The sequence below is a fragment of the Dendropsophus ebraccatus genome, chromosome 4 (genome assembly GCF_027789765.1).
Source record: "Dendropsophus ebraccatus isolate aDenEbr1 chromosome 4, aDenEbr1.pat, whole genome shotgun sequence".
NCBI classification, from domain to species: Eukaryota; Metazoa; Chordata; class Amphibia; order Anura; family Hylidae; genus Dendropsophus; species Dendropsophus ebraccatus.
Genome location: NC_091457.1, coordinates 26,638,869 through 26,651,337, shown reverse-complemented (window position 1 = coordinate 26,651,337; position 12,469 = coordinate 26,638,869). Strand labels below are relative to the sequence as shown.

The 12,469-nt window shown below is 40.5% G+C and overlaps 1 protein-coding gene across 13 annotated transcripts in view; it reads right to left on the bottom strand.

Moving 5' to 3' along the window:
* Window positions 1-12,469, bottom strand: part of NRXN2 (neurexin 2) — a 609,925-nt gene that overhangs the window by 432,487 nt on the left and 164,969 nt on the right. For all 13 annotated transcript variants that reach the window (XM_069965315.1, XM_069965314.1, XM_069965322.1 and 10 more), the window contains one exon: window positions 5,722-5,818. The gene's annotated coding sequence lies outside the window, so the exon portion shown is untranslated. The remainder of the gene's footprint in view (window positions 1-5,721; window positions 5,819-12,469) is intronic.

Genomic DNA, 12,469 nt, shown 5'->3' with positions numbered 1-12,469 from the left:
AGTACTGCCCATTACATAATTGCCCAAATTACCACTATCAGCCTTGTCAGATGGTAGATAGTCAGAAATTAAGCTTAGATTGTTTCCCCTTGATCTATATTTAAAGGGAACCTGTCCTCACTTTAATGCTGCCTTTCGTGGGGTTGGTCTGGTGGCTTCTTCCCGCCCACCATTCTTGATTGACAGACCACACATTTAGCTACCTTACACAATGACCTGAAGAAACATCTAAAAAGGTTCACAACATTGAGCTAACTTTATCTTATTTAATCATGACTTCATTAGGGTAAAGTTGCATGGAAATAAAAAAAGCAGGATATTTACACCAAATTGTGTGAATTTGTTGAATTTTTAGAATTTTCTTTTTTTCCAAACAAAAAAATTCAGGCACACAGATTAGCAAAAAAACCCGAAACTTTACTTTCTTTTCTATTAACAAGGTCATTGGTATGTAAGAGAACTGGACATAATGCTGAACCTTCTGGTCCCGAGCGTATGTTGTGTATTCTATTTCCAGTCTTTGTCTTGGCACATAATCATGTTTTGTCCATACACTCTCCTATTATCCCTGCATCTGCTATTTCATACCAGGCCGTCCTAAGTTACAGTATTTCCATCTGCAGATTATTGAACTGTAGCGCTCATTTCTAGTCTGTGGCAGCTGGGATAGTCTCACATAGGACCATAGCTGTTATTATATTCCCAAAATTATATACTATGAAGATTTAATTGTTTATTTTCATGTTAGCAACTCATATCCCAGACATAGTGCATGAGTCTACTCTATTGTCACTGTGCATGCATCCATTGATCCCTATGGGTTGTCTGTAACAGTGCAGTGTACAATAATACATCTATAGACAGACACTTCTAATATGCTCTTTATTCATGTTTAGAAGCATGCACCTATCTCCTTAAACTCTATAAATTGCCAAACGATTAGGCTTCTTATTGAGCTGCCATTCAAGGTACGTTCTGTCTTTGTGCGGTCTTTAGGAATAGTTTATGTTATGAAGACTACAAATTTACACAGAACTGACTGTAGAGGATAAAGTAGTTTAATAAATGTACTCAGTGATCCAATAGTTATCTACTCGCCGTGGGTAAAGGAAGATGCCTGATGCAGGATGTTGAAAAGATGAATCCAGGCACTCACCAAGTGGAGAAATGCTTATTGGTGCATAACAGACAGGAATATTGTGGCCGCGTTTCGGCTAACATAGCCTTCATCAGCCGAAACATGTCCTCCATATTCCTGTCTGTTTTGCACCAATAAATAAGCATTTCTTGACTTGGTGAGTGCCGAGATTCATATTTTCTACTGTTCTGGAATTACTCCCACCACAAGCACTGCCTGGCCCACAGAGTGCCGTCTTCTACTATACTGATGCAGGTAGTTGGCTGGAATTTGTCTGGGCCTGGCCGAAAATCACACTGATGGGCTGTTTGCTACGGTTAACTAACTGTCTGTAGCAGCACACTTTTTACCTGCAAAATCATATTGCCGTTTGGCGTGGATCATCATGGGACAGAACCTACAAAAGACAGGTAATACTTCTCCTCTTTTTAGGAATCACTTCTGATTTTGGCTTCAAAAATAGCATCATAAAAGCAGAAGAGTCTATGAGGGTCTCTTAAGCTCCTCTCTCATCATCACTGCTTCCTGGTTCCCAGGACACTTCAGCCAATAACTGACTGACAGGGGTCAACATTGAGCTCATTGGTTAGCTGAGTGGGGAATTTCATGTGGGGTCGACACATTAGGAATTAGCAGTATTGAGCTGGGACTGGGAGCTGTTGACTCTGCAGGTGCTGGGGATCAGGGCAGGTGAGTATCTCTTTATTTTTAACCCTTTAAGGACCGGGACAATTCTCAGTTTTGCGTTTTCAAAAGACCCATAAATCTCTTATTTTTCCACCTTCAGGGCCATGTGAGAACTTTTTTTTTCAGGAACATGTGTACTTTGTATTGGCGCCATAAAATGAATGACGGAACCTCCAAAATATCATTTATGGGGTGAATTTGGGTCAAAAAATGTGATTCCGCAATTTTTTTTGGGGGGGGAGGGGGTCCATGTTTTACGTGATGCACTTTATAGTAAAACGGACTTTTTTTTTCTATATTCTATAGGTTAGTCTGAACACAGCAATATGCTAACGTTTTACTATCTTTATTAGCAGTAAAAAAAATTTTTAGCAAATAGGTGTATTTAAAATGGCCCTATTTTGACTCTTATAGTGCTTTTATTCTTTCACTTAAGGGGTCGCATGGGGCATAATTTTTTTGCACCATTATCTCGTTGTTTTTATCACTAAATTTATTTTTTTAGATCAGACGTATTGATTGCTTTTTATTAATTTATACATAAAATGAAATTTAAAAGTAGCGGGAACAATATTGTTTTATTTTGATAGATTGGAAAATTATGCATGCTACGGTATATTATGTTAATGAACTTTATTATTTTATGTGTTTTATGTATAAAAGGGGAAGGGGGGATTTTTACTTTTATTGGGGGAGAGGCTTTGGGACATTTTTTAAAACTATTAATGTTTTTTTTTTACAATTTTATAGTCCCTTTAGGGGACTTTTACATTATTACAATAGATTTCTCACACTGATCCCTGATCAGTGTTATCTGTGATCTTCTGATAGAGCCTGCCTGTGGCAGACTGTATCAGAAGAGTTAAGACTAGTGATGAGCGAATAGTGAAATATTCGAATATTAGATATTCGTACGAATATCTCCCGAATATTTGATCCCATTAAAGTCTATGGGAACAAGTATTTGATTATTGAAAAACATCTATTCGACCACTTGGAGGTAAAAACCGGAAGCTGGGGGATTTGAACGCTTATCGAATACTTATCGAATATTCGGCGAACAATTCGATAATATTCGATAGATCGAATACCTTACTATTCGATTCAATATCTATTTGATCGAACAGTATTCGCTCATCACTAGTTAAGACTTGACTGCAAGGAGGAAGGTAAGAGACCTCTGGCCGTCAGGCCATGTGATCGGGTCCTGATCCGTAAGTGACAGGAGATGCTCCTGTCACTTACACACTTAAATGCAGCAGTTGCAGTGCTTCATAGCCTGTTTGTGCCAAGGCCCTGGCTGCGGGAGCGTAAATGTACGCCCCATGTTGTTAAGGGGTTAAATCAACCCCAGTTATATATAAACATTATACCCCCTTTAATGGCCATAGAACTGCATGCAGACAGAAACAGGGGTTTTGCCTCTCATACAGTAACAATCAATTTTCTTAACTTCATCAGAGAGCAGAATGGCATGGTTTTCAACCGCACTGCAGCTGCGTCTTGGCCATATGACACCATTTCCATGTGGCCTTTCCCTTAATGTGCATATTTAAGGAACAGCGTTACCCGATGTGATATTCCTGCATATGCTCAATCAACTAATTGACCAAATTGAATTGATAATTAGATTTCACTGATTGAACACAGCCAGACGTGATTGCAGCCGGCTCTACTGAATCCAAACCTTACTATATATCCCTGATCTTCAACCTGAGCCACAATTTGGAGACCGCTGCCATGTACCGAACCTCGGCATGAGGGTGTAGTCACATGTAGTGAAAAGTTTATCCACAGGCTTTGTTCGATATTACAACTTTGTATTACAACTAGCATTGAGCAGATTTGCAAAAATGGCAACATTATCCGAACCCAAATGATTAGTGTTTGATTCTGCACAGTTGCAGAAGTTGGATGCCCGCCTAATGCTGCCAGAAAAATGTGGATACAGCCTATGGCCACGTTCACACGCTGTATATTTTCAATAAATAACTGTCATTGTTGCAGATTACAACACCAGCCGCTATTTATTTAAAGAGCGAATTCACATTGTTACCTATGGAATCCCAGCCAGAGTGTATTCCATGGGGCCATACAGAAAACTGATATGTCAATTTGGTGCGGCCTCTATTCAGTGAATAGCGGCTGCACATTATTGACTGGGCAGACAATGTAAAGTATGGCTCTGGCCGTACTCTACATTGTCGGCTATGGTTGATTAGACCGCGGCCACACACAAACAGTACTTTCTGGAGTGAACTTCACAGACAGCGGCCATTCTGTGACACGGCCATATCACAGACCGCCATGTCATACTGTAAATGAACCCGGCCTATGGCTGTATTCACATATTTTAAGACTCCTTAGGGCAGCATCCAACTTCTGCGGAGAGTCAAACACTCTGCATTCGAGTTCAGATAATATTGCAGAATCCGATCATTTTGACAGATCCGCTCAACACTAATTACAACCGAGCCAATTTACTTGAGTTGCACTGTCTCCATTAAGTTAGCTGTCATTTTTGAGTCTCATACAACCACTTTACATACTAACATTAGTAATACATGAAAGAAGTATTCTGGTTTCATATACTGTATATATAAAGCCTAATCCCTCAGGTGCCAGATTTGTATCTCCCGAGTACCGATGGAAAATCTGCAAAAGGACCTTCTTCTAGCATGTGTCATTTATAATACTGGTGTCTTCTTATCTGACAGAAGGGCCTTCAGGCTACAGAACGCCCCCTACAGCTCTGCCCCTGCAATTATTGATTAATGAAAAGTTTCCCAGCTTTCTAACATACTCCGTGTACTTTGGTTTCAGTTCCTTATCATATGTAAAATCTCTATTTTCTGTCAGTGGATGACAGTATTCTTTCTTTACATCCAGAGGCTGAAAACCCAAACACACCTAGCCCTGTCCTTGACTAAGATGTGCATACAACTGGCCCTGCCGATTAGTTCTGGGCTACCCCCCATCCACCCCCTGTGATGCAATAACATGTACCCATAAGTTATTTTGGTATTCTATAAAAGTATTCCTATTATATAAAAAATGTTTATATATATATATATATATATATATATATATATATATATATATATATATGTGTGTGTGTGTGTGTATACATACACACCTTATATTGACCCTTTTTCCCCATTTTTCAAATAAAAAATTCATATTTGGTATCACATGCAGTATTATATATATATCCCATCATATATCATCATGCCACATCCCAGAAAATTTTTTTTACAAAAAAGGATCATCAACTCCAAAATTCTTCCATTGCGAGTCCTCACACAGTTTCATAGACAAAAAGTTATAAGTTTCATAATGTGACAATACAAAGTATTTTTGTGTTTAAAGGGGTTGTCCAGGATTTTTTTTTAAAGGCACAGCTACTCTTGTAAAAACAGCACCACCCCTGTTCTCTGGTTATGTGTAGTATTGCACTTCATATCCTTTAACTTCACTCCAGTGCCATTGAGAAGAAGCTTCTAGGGCACTGATTCTTGTTGGCTGGCCTCCACAACAGAAAAAATGATTATATCATCTAAATTTTTAAAAAGAGCTACTGAGCATGTGCGACCACCAACACCGGACACATTAGGCTTATACAAGGTTTCAAAAAAGAATTTTAAAAAATTTGTTAGGAGACTTGTGTCATTCGAAATCCAACGATGAACTCTACCAAGACAGGTTACAAGTGGTAATATACTGCTCAATGAAGTGTAACTACTTGAATGGTCGTATGTTAGAAATGATTTTTGTTACATGAGTGCTTGCAATAGCGTAAAAAACTAAAGTGGTAAAAATCTATAGATAAAAACTGTTTCTTTAAAACCAAGGATAATATAGTAGAAAATGAAAACTGGGCACAGAAGGTTCCTTACCAGATATGTCAGACAGATGTGGAGGTGTTGGATGCTCAGTGTTCTGATTCTTATAATGCATGGATGACTTCTAGGCTCTCAATATGTTTGTCCACCCCTGTAGGAAATCAAGATGAAATCACATTAGCACACTGGAATCACAGAACCGGTGGGAAGAATCCTAGAGACAGAATGCAGAATATACACCGCCACGGAATGTGGATTTCAAGCATACAATGCGATTTATATAGAAACTTTATTAAAATGTACGACTAATGTACTGAAGTAGACAGAAGAGTCAATGAAAGGCAATAGGGAATTATCAAATCCAAAGCGCCAAACACCTGAATCACAGAGAAAACGAGGCTACAGATCTCCATCATTGAAGGGATTATACCATGAAAGTGCTGCAGTCAAATCAATCGCTGGCATATTAACATTTTAATTTCAAGCATACAGGGTCTCGTGCTTAGAAATTGTTCTAAGAAGAAACTAATAGTGTTGGAGATAGCAACCATAACATATTAGCATATGCATGTGGGCGATGGGGTTCTTATATGGCAAAACTATCCAAAAGCTGCTTCTAAATAGGTCACCTTAGGACTGTTAAAGGGCTTTTCCAAAAGGGGAAAAACAAATCTATTTGGCTGGTCCCAGAAAGTCATACAGATTTGTAAATTATCCCTGTAGATTCCAACCCGGAATATAATCCATCCAGTGCTGGTTAATAGAAGACACATCTATGCACCAATTCTGGCCTAGACAACAGAAGGAACAATGTTGCCATCTTAGTTTTGGGACTGTGCTACTGAGCATGTGCGACCACCAGCACTGGACGTCTCAATCCTAGATTTTTTAAAAGTAATGAAAATATTTTGTAAATGACTGCAATGTTTTGTTTTCTCTGGTGCTATCACACATGTCCTCTTCATGGATTTCCTATTTATGTGGATGGTAAATTAGAGGATTTATATAGAAAAAGATTTTTATCCACTCCTTATCTTGGCTTCATAACTGCATAAAAAAATCTGCATTGGAATGGCATGTGGTCCAGCTCCCTCATACAACCTTGTCAGTGTCCACAACCTGCCATTATTATTGATCTGACATACTGCCATAAAGAGATTTTGTCCATTTCTGGGATGGTGAATCAAACCTGACAACCAATATGGCAGCAATTTCAATAGGAGGTCACTACCAAAAGCACCAATAGCTCTGTTGTATCTGCAAACAGCACAGTATATCTTCTGACAACCTTTCCTTATAGCTTTCACAATTCTTTAAACCTTCTACTGCTCCCTAACATCACCTATATAAATTAGTATCCTATGTGGCCCTATGAATATACCATGATAACTACAATTGCATTTGCTTAGCATTGCAAAATATGTTCTTATGTGTAGAATGATTCAACGATGATTCATAATAATTTTTGGGAAAAAGATTAGGAAAGCAGCTCCCCTCTAGAAAGAAATAAGCTTGCTGGAGGCAACATCTTTTAAGTCAGGGATGGGGAACCTTCAGCCCTCCAGCTGTTGCAAAACTACAATTCCCATTAAGCTTTAGCTTTAGCATAGCAACGGACGCTGTTTAACAGCCGGCCGTCGGGCTGCACTCAGCCAGTTCCTGCAGCCAATACCTCCGTATCGGCTGCAGACACGTTCTTTTTTGACAATTGATTTTTGGGCACCGGCGGTTGTGCCCGCAAATCAATTAGCCATTCACTGGCTATGTTCACACAACGTTCTTTTTCAGTAAAGAACGGACGCTGATTGCAATTGCGGGCGCTTTGAAGTCAATGCAATGCCGCCCGCTGTGTTCTCACATTGTTATTCTAACGCCCAATTTTTAGAAGGGGGCGTTAGAATAATGTGCCTGTCAATTATTTCCGGACGCTGTTCACTGAACAGCATCCGGAAACATCAGCTGTTCACACAACGCAATGTGCGGCGCGGCCGCACATTGCATTGGAGTGAATGGCTAATTGATTTGTGGGCACAGCTGCCGGTGCCCGCAAATCAATTGTGAAAAAAGAACATGCCTGCAGCCGATACGAAGGTATCGGCTGCAGGAACAGGCTGAGTGCAACGGACGCTGTTAAACATTGTGTGAACATAGCCATTCCAATGCAATGTGCGGCCGCGCTGCACATTGCGTTGTGTGAACAGCTGATGTTTCCGGATGCTGTTCAGTGAACAGCGTCTGGAAATTATTGACAGGCACATTATTCTAATGGCCGTTCTAAAGATCGGGCGTTAGAATAACTATGTGAGAACACAGCGGGCAGCATTGCATTGACTTCAATGCAATGCCGCCCTTGCAGTAAAGAAGGGACGCTGAGGCAATTGCAATCAGCGTCCGTTCTTTACTTAAAAAGAACGTTGTGTGAACATAGTTTTATAGACAATTCATGTTTCATCTCTAGTAGCAAAACTAAGGAAGTAATCTGCTCCACTTTTAGCTGCAGATGAGTTTCTTCTCCACTGGACCATATAGATTCACGTATTGCCATCAAGTTAAATCCTCTTCTGAAAAACAAACCCTATACAACATTGTCATGTTCTTTGAGCAGCGAACAGTCCAGACTGTGAATGAGTCACCTCTATCACTCTTTCCCAGTGGAAATCCCAGCACAAAAGGATGAATCAGCAGTTTACTGATATCCAGTCAAAACATCTCTATGGGGGGAATTTATCAATGCTTACAATGGAAAACTGGCATATAAAATCTTAATAAATTCCCCCTTTGTGTAATATCTATTTCTGCGTTACTGCCTTCCTCCTGGGCAGCACTGCAAGACTGGTTGTATTTTCCAACTGTACTATAGTATGTTACTATGTTATCCTATGGTAGAGCTGGATGGCGCTAAACCCAGATGAGGCAGACAATGTGGCAATGGAGGACATGGATGATGTATGGGGCATAAATTTGAAGGGTTGCTGCAGATGCTCAGATGTATAAAAAAAAATCCAATAGTAGATGTAGAAAGACATCGGCACTCACCACTCTGCAATTTCCACTTAACTTTATTTGTAAGGACACGATAGCCGGGAGAGGAAGACAAATCAGGTGCTGGAAAGGCAGTTTCCAGCCAGAAGCTCACACAGCACGAAACAGATGTTCCAAAACCTCATTTGTCTTCCTCTCCCTGCTATTGTGTCTTTACAAATAAATTGAAATGGAAATCACAGAGTGGTGAGTGCCGATGACTTTTCTCTCCTATCTACATATTACTATGTAACTTTTACCCAGATAGGTTCTATACAGTATGTTATCTCCGATCACGCAAATCTTCATAGCGTAACCCATGTTGTGCATTGCAGGTTTATAATCTTATGGTGTTTATTATATACTAAGCTCTTATTCATTAGTCATTATGATGACTGGCTAATAATTTAGTGTCAAAGGGTCAATCTAGAGTCTTGCAAGAATTTGGCTGACTAAAAACTAGATTTAGCCCTTCTACAACATAGGATTTAGTAGTGCGATTTTTTTTTATTTTTGCATGAACAGATGTCAGTACTATTAAGTTGAATTGGTCCTGTGACATTTTTAGCATATCCTCGATTTATGTTCTTTATCAGAATCAATGGTCCATTATACTGCTGTAGCAAAAAGTCAAGTTTGCCACTCACGGCCCTTTTATAGGCAATGACATATACACAAAATATTTTAATGGACCGGAGTTTCTTCTATGCCGAATCATTTGATTCACCAGACAAAAAAAAATCCCAAAATGTAGTTCCTTTGTCTGTCATTACATCCAAGTAGCAGCAGCCATTGAAAGCCATCTGCTGAACTCTGGATAATGCGAGATTCTTGTTTTCCTATATGTTCATTGGTTTTAAACCTGATGGAAAAGGTTGAAAAATAACCTGATCGAGGATGGAAAAGGTTGAAAAGTCATAGTCGGAAGAAAAACGACTCCTTCAACTTTGTAAAAAATGGAAGAAGTTAAATGAATGCAAATGAATGATCGAGAGTGGAAGTAGATCTTGTAGAACTTATCCTGTAACACTGGATGCAGGTTGTACATTAAACCAAGTCACTGGGTTCTGGGTGTGCATTATACCAAGTCACTGGGTGCTGGTTGTGCATTATACCAAGTCACTGGGTTCTGGGTGTGCATTATACCGAGTAACTGGGAGCTGGTTGTACATTATACCAAGTTACTGGGTGCTGGTTGTGCATTATACCGAGTAACTGGGAGCTGGTTGTACATTATACCAAGTCACTGGGTGCTGGTTGTGCATTATACCAAGTCACTGGGTTCTGGGTGTGCATTATACCGAGTAACTGGGAGCTGGTTGTACATTATACCAAGTTACTGGGTGCTGGTTGTGCATTATACCGAGTAACTGGGTGCTGTTTGTACATTATACCAAGTCACTGGGTGCTGGTTGTGCATTATACCAAGTCACTGGGTTCTGGGTGTGCATTATACCGAGTAACTGGGAGCTGGTTGTACATTATATCAAGTTACTGGGTTCTGGGTGCATTATACCGAGTAACTGGGAGCTGGTTGTACATTATACCAAGTTACTGGGTGTGGATTGTGCATTATACCGAGTAACTGGGTGCTCGTTGTGCATTGTACTGAGTAACTGGGTGCTGGTTGTACATTATACCAAGTCACTTGGTGCTGGTTGGGCATTATACCGAGTAACTGGGTGCTGGTTGTACATTATACCAAGTCACTTGGTGCTGGTTGGGCATTATACCGAGTAACTGGGTGCTGGTTGTACATTATACCAAGTCACTTGGTGCTGGTTGTGCATTGTACTGAGTAACTGGGTGCTGGTTGTACATTTTACCAAGTCCCTGGGTGTACATAATACTGATTAACTGGGTGCTGGTTGTGAATTATACCAAGTCACTGGGTGCTGCGAAGACAGTATTTCATCTAAACACTGGGTGCTGTGAGTGGGTGTCTGAGACCCAATTCCTATTGCCAGTGCCGTCAGCAAGAGAGCCTGTGTCAAATTGGCGTGGCCTAGATCATCTGTGCCCTAGGCCTGCAACGCCTCTCTATCCCTCCTCCCCACCCTCTTTACTATTAGGAATGCCCCAGGCATGATTTCTCCTATTCTTCACATATCTGAACACTGCACTAGTTCCTTTACTATCCAGCACATTAGCTTTTTTCAGACAGGTGATGATTAGGAGAAATCCTGCCTGGGACATTCCTGATGGTGAAGAGGGCAGGGAGGAGGGATGGAGAGGGGCTGTGCAGGCCTAGGGAACAGACACTCTAGGCCACGCCAATTAGACACAAGGCTTCAAGTTTTAGGGTACAAACCCACTTGACGTATTTGCTGCGTGAATCAGTCTTAAAAATAAGCAGGCAAAACGCAGGTTGGCTTTATACAATTGTTCTGCGTTAAAATACGCAATTGCATATTTTTGAAGCTTGAAGCTACATGCGTTTTTCGCACAGGTTGTTAACAACTGATGCTTTGCTAACAACAAGCTTCACGCTTCAAAAATACGCAATTGCGTATTTTAACGCAGAACAATTGTATAAAGCCAACCTGCGTTTTGCCTGCTTATTTTTAAGACTGATTCACGCAGCAAATACGTCAAGTGGGTTTGTACCCTTAAAGTTGTTTTTAGGACAATAACTGCATCACCTGCCGAACGGACCCCAGGACAGATCTTGGATTAAAAGCAGCTATCCAACTGTACAAGCAATATGGGGGATGGCAGACAGATTTTGGGTCACTTTAAATTCAATGGCCATGCCAAAACATTTCCAACATAGCATATATTATCCACACTAGCTTAATGCCTCACCAATGTGCAACCCATGTCCCAAGGACAGGATTATCAAGACACAAATCCCCATGACATTTCTGTTCTTGTTTACCATAGCGGTGGGGTTTCAACCCTGGCACTTGAGCCAAGAAATCTTACCACAATTCATGTCTCATTTTTAAGGACACGTTTGGTAACTGAACAATAACTGTTCTTGATGTTTTGAAGATATCACAAGGGTACTTAGAGCTCGCACAATGGTTCCTGATAAGGTACTTGTTGAGTGACGTTTTAATGGCTCTTGTGGTTTCTTGAGTGGTTTAAAGCTATAGGAAGGGTTCTTGATGGGGTATATAGCACAAAGGATGATGTCCTCTAAATGTGATATAAGAAACTTCTAAAGGTACTACCAGCAGCTATCTCTTGCTGAAAGGCCTTATTTATAGTGTTTTCTTCCGTGAATAGTTTCTTTTTGGTTTCTGCTGCCTAAAACCCTGAGAGGATGCACAACTGTTTTCCAGACTCCTGTCAGCAGATAATACAAAATTCAGTGCGGAACTACCTAGTTAAACACTGAAATTACATATCTCTCAAAGCCTACATCGTACTGGCCAGCATTATTATCTGCTGATGGTTTTACACAGCAGCCCTAGAGCGACACGTGAATGCACCATTAGGGTAACTTTTTTCGGTAGTGACCATAGCGAGGGTGGACGGATATTGCCCCCGATGGGGCTGAAGCTTTACAATGTCTACTGCTGTCCTGGTAGAAAGTGTCATTTAACACCGCTGATCTCCCCGTGTGCAATGAGAAAAGGTAAGTATACACCGCTGATTCACCAATGTCCATTGCTGTCCTTGGAGAAAACTTCATTTGATGCCGCTGGTCCACCAATGTCCTGGGAGAAAGTGTCATTTTACACCGCTCCTTTACCAATATCCACTGCCGTCCTGGGAGAAAATTGATATTACGCCACTGATCCACCAAGGTCCACTGCTGTCCTTGGCAGAAATT